The following is a 9,132-nucleotide window of genomic DNA, read 5'->3' as shown; positions in this document are numbered from 1 at the left end:
TTTGTGGGTGGATAATTGATTGGAAAACTAAATCGATCTCCTGGGCTGTGTCCGCCTGGTTTTGTGCATAATTCATTCGAAATGAACAAGCGACAGCGCGACGTGTGCGAGTTGTTGGGGAAAACAATTGAAACAACAAATAGCAACCGGAAGGGAATGAGCTCAGTGCGAGAGCAAACCGTCCTGGCCAATGTAGCAGGCACTGTGGCACCAACCGGAAGCTAAACCTTTGGGGAGTGAATTTAGATTAAATCTGAAGTTCATTTACGAGAAATATGTTTGCCTTTCTCGTGGAGGTGGCAAGGGGTGGTGGGCCGTAGGTGAAAGGTCGGGCACCGTATCATGCAGAAAAGGGTACCCATGTTACTCCGTAGCCCTGAGGCCCCCCCTCCTGGCCTAGTGTGGCCTTCGTGACGACGACGATGATGATGGTGGCGCGTCGGAGAGAGAGGGGGCCGGGAACGTATGTTAGTACTTGCTCACCTTCCTGCGCTAGTGCGCCAGTATGCATAACACCATGACAAAGCTTCTGTGCAATAGCGCACTGGAAGCACTAAAACGGAAACTCGCAACCAAGCGAAGCGAGCGAAGGTGGCATCGGAACCCACAGGCGCCCGGCGGGGGCTAAATGGTGCCCGTAACGCCTGATGGCATCCACAGACAGGGCATCCTCACCGGGGAGGATACAAGACAGCGAGTCCCGGTACAGCGAGCTAATAAGTGCAGTAATTATGGTCCCGGTGAGAGTGAGACGATGAAGGTTCACCTCGACTTATGAGTTCTCGCTCGCCGTACTCCGCTCGGAGTGCAGTGCAGCAGTAGCCATATCCAGCCGGAAAGTAATGTTAACGTTTCGCGTTTCGAAAAACGCGAGCGCGAGCGTGCGGGCGAGTTCGAGCGGAAAATTGATACGAGGTTTTCCCGAGGTGGAACTATCATTAATGGTTATCATTGCGTTAATTACGAGACAGCTGGGAGGGGGGTTAAGAAGAAGTAACGGCGCGTCGTCGTATTACATCAAAAGCAAGGTGGATATGTGTGCTGAGCAGCGCGACTCTATTCAGCTACTTACTTATGTAAACGAACTCCCGCGAATACTGCGTTCGAGCAAACAATCAGGAAGTTACCATGGAAGCATCGGTATCCCCGGGGCCCTTGCTCGGTATAAATGTAACTGACTAGCTAGCAAGGGACTTCCTGAGTGTTAGGTTGTTTCATAAGTAAATGGGTTTCTTGTTATCAAAAGTAAATACCGTTTTTGAAATACTTAGAATGAAGATCAATCAGTGGTTTATATTTCATTTTGTTCTAGGATCTTTTGACTTCTTTCTGGCATTTTCAAATTTGGTCGGTCATAAATCTTCTTGATTTTATCTTCACAAACCTGGACGATTTTCGGTTCCATATTGTCATCTTCCTCCAATGTTTAACCATACAGAGAGTTCCACAAAATTCAAAACAATGCCCCTCTGATAGTGCAAGGCAAGAGCTATATGCTGGGTACATTAAAAGTTTCCAGTCAGGTTCTTTCAATGTTCTGCGAGGATACAGAGATGTATACGGTTTAGTGATATCGTGCTGGAATATGAAAACTTTGCGATTTCAAAATTCTAACCATTTCGTGTTGCTGTATCGATTCAATTTGATTAATTGATGACATCAGACGTTTAAATCAATGTTTTGGTTCCTTGAAAGCGACTCAAAAGCTACCTCATCCTTCTTTTGAACACTTTGAGCGTTGGTGTTCTTTGAGTGAATCATCTCTAGAACGGAATTTTCCCAATAAATGTAGACACAAACTGTCTTTTGAATGATACTAAATCATACTCGTTGCATGTATTTTTGAAACCGGAACGGGGGTTTTTATTCTCTAAAAAATAAAAACATAAAACATAAAAACATATACATAAAAATTTTCTTCCAAAGGCAAGCTAAAAGCGACAACTAATACATCCAAAAAGTATAAAGTTGTAACTTCCCTAGCAACTGTTCAAAGAAACAATCATTTCCATGTGTAAACGCAATTGCATATGAAACAACCTCAAGTTGTTCTAGTTTTGAAGTAGTTATTCGAACTGTTAGGCACCGGATTTTGTTTCCTCTTCTTCAGGTGAAACGCCTGCCTGCCTGCCGCTCGATATGCAAAGCTATTACCAACTTAGAAGCAACTAGGTTAGACCCCATATTGCATTGAAACAGGCCCCCCAAAACCAGGGCTCCCATTTTTGGAAAACTATTCCAAAGCTCGTACCCCGTTCGAGTCGTCTAAATGTCTAAATCATGTTCTCGTCAACTTTATTGACAGCTCTGGGGAGTGTGGTGCGCGTGGTCACCAAATGAAATGGCCGAATTGTTTGGGAACCAGGTCCAGGAGTTGAGAAACAAGAAGGACTCGTAGCACAGTTAGTGCTGGACTCGGTAACGGACAAGGAAACGAAAAAGTTGGGACTCTCTTTCCCTCTCTCACTCGTTCGTACTCCCCTTTTTACTGGACCACTACATAACTCTCCCGAGACAGGAGGCCGCTGTCCGGGCGACACTGCTACAAATATTTACGGTCATGAACGAAAAAGTGGTACGACCGGTCGTAAAACGCTCTAGTTTTACAACTAGGAAAATATGTAATAAAAGCATAAAACTTTTAATGACGATTTCAGCTGAACGAACCACCGACGCTTGGCCAGAGACCGTTGGCCGTTGTCACCGGTTGATGGTTTTGATGGTGCTGAACCCCTGGAACCCGAGAGGGGCTGCTCCCGAAACGCCGACGACGGAGACGCGACCCAAGGCGCAACGTGCGCCGCACTCCAGTTTTATTAGTTTTATTATTTTTAGTTTGAATGCGCTGGGAAGCCATTTGGAAAGCAGTGTGCTCAGTGCTGGAGTGGAACCGTTTTTCTGGAAAGTAATACACAATTTAACGTCGACCGAGTGTGGCGAGTGTGCGGCACCGTTTAATTCTGACGGTCGGTCGGCCGGCCGGGGCTTAATACCCGGTAGCGACGAGCGCCACCTCGGACATTGGTTTCGCGCGCGAGTCACAGAAACTCCATGAAATCCGTAAACCGTCTGGGAGGTCGGGTGCGTCGCCAGTACAACCTTTATGAGCTGTTTAGCTTTCTGTGATGTGATGATGTGGGCTTGAAGGATTTCGGGCGCACATATTCGTCCGAGATTTGTGGCCTAACGGGTGGCAAATGGTTTATGGGAATATACACGGGAACCGCGCTTCGTGAATAGTTTTCCCCAGCGCCACCACAACTGTGGTGGCTTCCCTGGAGAGTGAGCTATGCCGCCGACGGAAAAAAACACAAAACACATAACCTGTCAGCAGCCGGACATCAATCAGACCGATACTCGGAGGCCCGAGACCCCAAGAAAAGGTAAAACACATTAAAACCAGGTTAACTATCCCCTCGGAATTAAGAACTTCTCTAACGGCAACGGTCCTTTGGTCTTTTGGACGGTATAGAACTGCCGCAAAAATTACCAGAAAATCATACCACCAGGTTTGTTAACCTCTGTTGGAGGTCGTGGGTCCAATGTTCCGCTAGACCTAGGGAACTTGGAACAACAATTGCTGGATCACGTTTTTCCAGGAAAATAAGTTCCGCTCCATTCCGTTCAGACCTTCCACCACGTGTCCAGACTAATCCTCAATCATCATCCTCCTCGACAGCATCTTCGGCTCTAGGTTGCTCCTCTTCATCTCTTCATCATGGCCTTATCCCCGTGCCGCTCGTGGCCATGGGACGGCTACAAAGTTGTAAACGAACCTTCATCGAGCCGATGGATCGAGTATTAGGCCGCCAACGGGGATGTTGTTGTCGTTGGCTAAATCTCCTCGAATTTCAAACATGTCTCAACTTTTAATTCCAAGTCCCCCCCCCCCCCTCCGCACTGGAGCAGGAGTGAAAGTCCAGTTACTTCATCCCAAAAAGTGTCCAATAAATGCGCTTACGTCGAGGGGGGCTCGGGGGCACACCTCCTCGGTATTAGTGTCAGTTTCACGTGGTGCCGGCTAGGCCTAGAGCGTTGGCTAGAGCATCACCTCCTTCCATCCGTGAGGTTGACAGAATTTCAACAGAACGGAGCGATACAGAGTGAAAAGACAGCAAGAACAAGAAATCATCAATCCCAGCGCGGTGTCCAAGGCCTCGGAAGTGGGTGCACATTGGGTGATTAATTATAGATCACTCAGTGTGCAGAGGAAGCACAGGATCGCCGGGATTTTGTTTCTTTTCCTTTTGTCGCTAGTGATTGAGATCGGAAGTTGACGTGGACCATGTGGCGGTGACATTGATGACACATCCTCAAAACGTCACGTTTGTCCGGCGGAGGCGTTGGCGTATTAATTACCCGAAGATTGATCGATCCCTGGACCGTTGATGTGGAGGTGGACGAAGATGCAGTCGCGTCCACGGGATTACTGCAAAGAAAAAAAAAACAACATACCACTCGTTATCACAGTCTAACAACGTGCGAACGGGCGTTGTGATGGTGACACTGCAGTTCAAACCAAACCTCGGGTCGACCATGATGATGACGACGATGCGTCACGTCTTAACCCTCAGACGATGGAACAAACCGGTGCCGCCCAACGGGCATTCCATAATTCAATCTAAGCTGCACTTTCCACGCGCGCATACATCATCACAGCTTAGGCATTAGCAGCCAATTACGGACGACCACGACGACAACGACTACGAGGTCCATTTCCGCCCAAGAAGTTGCGTATTCCCACCACCACCGACCAGGAATGAGAAGAGGTGATTTGGCCCCTCTTTTCTTCCCCCTGGAAGACCATTTTTCAGGCTCATTCTTGGTGCTCAAAGGTGCGCCAACCAACAGAATCAGCTCACCACCAGCACCACCACCGGCAAGAATGAATGGATGCTAATGGCCATCGGGTTTTCGTCTCTCACTACCCCAGTCGCGCTGTGCTCTCACAAATCGTGGACCCCAGAAAACAGTCTCTTGGGCGATCGGAGGCGGAGGTGTGCGAGAAATTAATTTAACAACGCCACCACCAGCAGCATCCAGCTGAGTGATATACGTCTCGTGTGACCCAGATTGGACGCGTCCACTGACGTGAGTTACGGGTTTTTGCCAGTTGCCACAGATTGCCGCACCTTCACACCTTCACACCAAAAAGGTAAGCGCGTGGTGACGATCAACGAAACAGTTGGTCCATGGCCCATGCGCCAACCAACCAACCAGTTGAAGCGACAAAAGCGAATGAAAAACGGTAACATGGGAATTGTTTTACAGACAGAGAGAGAGCAAACGAGCGAGCGAAAAACAGGAAATTAAACTCGAAAACTACAAAGTCCACAGCCAAAAGCCGGGACGAACTCACGAACACGCAGAGACGTACAAATTGACATTTCGTGCCCAGATAGCAATTTGATGGCCACACTGGGGAGCATTTTCCTATCGTTCAAAATCCTACCTCGGTGCTTCATTGAATCTCCACGTCATAATCACGCTCATAATCGCCCCGGATACCTCACCGAGAGAGAGCGAATGGCAAACAAACGGCCCTGCACGTGACGTTTAGCGAGAGTTCGTCGGAGAGAAGGAGAAGAGGTGATGACAGGCACCACCAGGCATGACGCACGCCATCACAGCATCCGGAGAAGTAATTTTTAATCGATTAGCGTCACTTTTAGGGGACAGATTAGCACCACGGTTCCGGGGGAACGCCCGCCCTCTCTCGGTGCCGGAATTGTTTTGTTTTCCTCTTCAATCCCAAGCCAGGACAGGGAGGGCCTGTCCTTTGCCTTGAGAGAAGGAAACCTGGTCATTATTAATAAATTTGTTATTTTTCAAACCAAAACCAACTAACGGAATGAGAATACTGTCCACTCGGTCCTTCTGTTTGTGTCTTGGAATTGGAAATGAGCAGGGCGGTGGCGAAGAAGACACCAGAACGAGAGGACCGAGGGGCCTGAGTTCAATTTTCTCGTGATTCTTGGTGGGCGGTGGACGTCTACAACCGACACACGCCATCGCCACCGGATGTCAGTAACAAGAAAATCATTAGCCTTTAGAGAACGAAATTACACACCGGCCACCGGCCGCTCAAAGTCCCTCGCTTCACAAGAAGAAGTCAGAAGAACGAATGCCAGAACTTAATTATGATTGTGCGTCCCGTCCACGTTCCTCCAGCTGCCTGTTGTATGTCAGTGAGCACAATTACAAAATTTCATAAACCTCTAAGCGATCTAACGATCTAGATCGTGTAGCATAACGTAACGTTGTACCAGCGACTGTCTGTCGCTTGTTGTCGTCGAGGGTTTTAGTCGCAAGTCGCAAAGCCCCGCGTAACGAGCCGTCAGACAGTGTCCTCTCGTTCTTAACGATGCGATGGGGCCCTTCGGAAGAAAATGTAAAACCCCCGTTTCCCCGATTCGTTGTCAACGGAACACCTACGAACCACCAATCGGACCAGAGGGCCCTCTTCCCCTGTTTGCCCATCGATAGCCGTGGAGCGCGATGGAAAAAGATTTTGCGCTTCGCCAGCCAGCCACACGCCACGCCGCTGTAATCTTCTGTCACGCCGAGCTTTCTACAACATTCCTCCAACGCCCTTCATCACCTCCACCAGTTCCAAATCAGAGGGAACCAATCTCCTGGCAGGAACGGTTTCTGGTCTGGTCGCATCTCAACTATTCCTGCAATTTGGCGCCCAGTTTCTGTTTGCGGGCCACTGCACGGCCACTGGGCACGGTTCGTTGTCGCCGTTGTGTCTTGAGCTGGCAGGCGGCTGTCGTTGTTTGAGCTCCGATAATCCTCTCTCTCTCTCGGAACTCCGACGCAGTTGTCACGTGCAGCACACGCGCCGTTGTCGCATTCCGCATCGCGTTGCCCTTTGCCCGACCCTCCCGTCGCCGTTCCTGATTAGGCGATTCGGAATCGCACTCACACCACGACCCGGGGGTATTCGAGGAGACAAATTAAAGAGTTTCTGTTGCATTCAGTTGCTTCTCGAAGTAGGGGAGCTGGAGGGGAGAACAACTCTCGAGGACCGGAAATGGGTACGACAATTTTACAGCGGATTAACACGAGAGAGTACAGTTCTGTTTGGCAGTGGCTAAACATTTGCGTTTCTTCTTTGTACACCGACCGACCGACGCTATCCTTCTACCCTGCTTGAAGACCAGTTTGAAGATGTCGTGCGTCGAAATGGACACCGTTGTCCGTGTTGTGCTTAGGCGCCGAGATGGATGGATGACAGTGGGCTATAATTTTCGGAGCGATGCGGAGCGTAAAATTTACTAGCTGAAATTTGAATAACTAGAGCCCAATGCCAAGATGGATGTTCAGATGTGCTCGCAGATATAGCTTCTTTCGGGGGATTTGAATAAAACCGAATCCACCCCCGGGGTCGCCCTATCGCCGACTAATCAGCTGCTAAGTGACAAAACGATTGATGGACACGCGTGGGGGCCCAGTGGAAGATAAGAATACCGGTGGTGTGTCTGTTAAGGGCATCCTGGTCGCTGTCTGTAAGTTGCTTAGTGGTGTGGAGCTTAGCGATGCGCATGAATAATTCATACGCAGCATGAATAATTGCCTGGAAGCTGATGAATGCCCATCTCCACCGATAAGCTATCGTTTCGCCAGAAGCTCTACGCGATACCGAGCTCGGTCCGTACTTTTGGGTGACTGACTGAAAAGTAGTCAGAATGAGTAATGGTTCCATAGAGCCATCGAGCGGTGCTTTACAGTATTTTGAGGAATTTACATTCGGGCTAAATGGAACCCGTTAATCGCAAGCTACGCTATTGATACTGCACTAATCCAACTGTACTACAGTCACCGGAGAAATACACCCAAATGTTATGTTTTTCTGGAAGGTCTATCATTCCTTTTTCCGAATCATTTGCTTTGAGCTTGATGCTAGGTTCGATGCCATTTTTTTTAATGTTTAAATGAGGAATGTTTGACTATGATTGTGACAAAAGTAAAAGCTCACTTTGCAGTAAATATTATAGTGACTCTTACAAACCCCTCTAATCACTGTTTCTTAGATAAACGAACAAAAGAATTGTTTACAGATGTTAAATCCACTTATCCTTGCATCTCCAGTACAAAGTCTATTGTGCACGGGTTTTTGCTGATGGAATGGGTATATGGGAAGACAAACCACTCTTTGATCGTCTGAAAACTACTTGTTTTGAATTAATATTATCAGAAATATTATCAGAAAAATTATTATTAATAGGAGGGCAGTTCATAATATCTTTATCAATCACCAATGTTCTGGATCACTAGCTTAACAATTCCAAATTCGAACGCCCTCGAAAGACGGATGTTCGAACAAATGAAAAAAATCATTCCCTAGACTAATCTCTCATCGAAAATAATTATCTATTCAATCATAGAATCGCTTTTGTTGTCAATTTTGGAGCAAACTATGCAACAGCAAATCAGTTCAACATGAGTGAAGGAGTGGATATGCTAAAAGATTTCCATTTCATGCAAAACTTAGCTGAATCTTTTAATTTCACCCGGAAATATGTTATCAAGCTTAAAGAACGGCTGGCGAAGTAGTTTATTGTATTTCGAATCAACAATTGAGACATTTATTAAAATGGTCTCTAAAGAGGACAAACCCTGGTATGCCAGACCGTCGTTTACTGGTTACAATTGTCCTCTGCGATTGAAAATGTCGAATTTACAGGCGAAAATCAGGAAAAACTAGTGGTGGCCGTCGAGTGTAGCTTCAGGCTATCTCAGGCTCATCGGCCACAAGGAAAAGACGAACCTCTGGTAAGCGGATCTCAAAAAAAGGAACGAAGGACCCTGTTTGGTCCACCTCAGACTCCAATGGAATCCTTTTTCACGCTCCATTGGCATCGGTTGTGATCGCATTTCGCCGTTTTTCTCTCGTAAATACGAAAGCAAACACTTACGAGGAGACATCCTCAAGAATGGAACCGAGATCGTCCGCCAGCGACTCGGTATGATCTGTCATGCGGAACGGTAGCAAACCAACACCGAACGGCACCGATAGTGTTTGAGGATTAGGGAAATTAATAAGACCATTCGTCATTCTTTAAGGCGGAGCTCGAGACCTCCGTCGGTGAAGAGGAACAAACTGGAAGGCGGAAAGGAAATATTTAT

This window comes from Anopheles aquasalis, chromosome 3, assembly GCF_943734665.1.
Source record: "Anopheles aquasalis chromosome 3, idAnoAquaMG_Q_19, whole genome shotgun sequence".
NCBI classification, from domain to species: domain Eukaryota; kingdom Metazoa; phylum Arthropoda; class Insecta; order Diptera; family Culicidae; genus Anopheles; species Anopheles aquasalis.
Note: the sequence above shows the minus strand (reverse complement) of the source record.